We start from the raw sequence: 1,349 nt of genomic DNA, 5'->3' as shown, positions 1-1,349 counted from the left end.
TCCCTATTTCTGCATTTTTTCATAGGTACCATTTCTTATTCTTGTTCTCGTGTTACAATGTATTTTACAAAATAGTGTAGTATTACTCTTAGCAATTCTACATGAACATCTACCTTTCTTTAGAAACACAGAGACTTTCAGGAGGCCTGCCCCCTGTGCATTTAAATATAAACAAGTGACTGCCCTGACTTGTGTGTCCCAGATGCTTCCTGAGCCATTCTCTGGCTCTGCAGGGGCAGTGCCTGTGAGCAGAGCTGCAGGGAACAGACTCCCAGCACAGCAGCACGGCCAGGGACAATGGCCCTGGCTCTCCCCACATCTGCTGTTCCCAACTCCACCCTCCCCTTCCCTGCTCTTCTGTGGCTGTAAAGCCGGAGTGCTCTGGCAGCTCGGTCACTGTCCTGCTGCGTGTCCGTGCTGTGACCACAGGCAGAGACAGGCTGTGGGCACTGCTGGGACACAGCCGGGCTCCAGCACAGCAGCTCCATCAGCAAAGGACATCTCCTGAGGGCAGGGCAGGAAGGCTTTGCTCTCCTCCAGAGTCACTCTCAGGAACAGGCCCGTGTGTGTGCACAGGAGCCCTGGCAAGAGGCTGCCCTGTGCCTGGGCCAGCAGGAGCTGCCTGAGGAGCCCTGGGGCCAATTCTCTGCTGCTGTGCTAGCCAGCGGGGCTGGCCCTGAGGATGCAGGAGCTGCCCGAGCTGAGGATCTCCTGAGCATTCCAGACACAGAGTTGCTGTCCCTGACCTCCAGTGCCTCCAGTTCCTGCTGCAGGCCCAGACAGGACTGGGCTGCTCTGCAGGGCTGGGGCAGGGGCAGGGAGAGGAAAACAATGGACCCTCGATTGTAAGAGTCCCCGCAGTGTCCCAGTGATCTCCATGGTTCCATGAGGCCTTTCAGTGTCAGAATGGCCCCTTAGTTCCATGTGGCCCAGCAGTGTCACTGTGGTGCCCTTGGTTACACGAGGCCCCGCAGTGTCCCAAGGCACGTTTGGTTCTCTGGGGGCCGCAGTGCAGATCTGTCTTGCTGGTGGGCAGGGCCAGCACCAAAGACACAGACACCAAGTTCAGGAATAGTGTGATTCGTTATAATGCAAAATTGCAAAGAATCATAAAAAGAGAAGTGCAGCAATGCACCCAATCATCACTACTAAAGATTGCCTGTGGTGATTAAGAAAGATCCATCCCCAGTTACCCTCAACCTTTACCATCACCCAGACCCACCCATCAGCTGGGGGAAGCTGTCCCAGCTAAGGACTGGAGAGCCACTCCCGGACACTGGGAATTCCTGCAGCTGCCTCCAGCCACAGCTGAGGCTCCAACCCTTCTGGGCGAGGGCCCAGCTTTGACA

The sequence above is a fragment of the Corvus brachyrhynchos genome, unplaced genomic scaffold (genome assembly GCF_000691975.1).
Source record: "Corvus brachyrhynchos isolate BGI_N302 unplaced genomic scaffold, ASM69197v1 scaffold802, whole genome shotgun sequence".
NCBI lineage: Eukaryota > Metazoa > Chordata > Aves > Passeriformes > Corvidae > Corvus > Corvus brachyrhynchos.
This window is presented reverse-complemented; position numbering follows the sequence as displayed.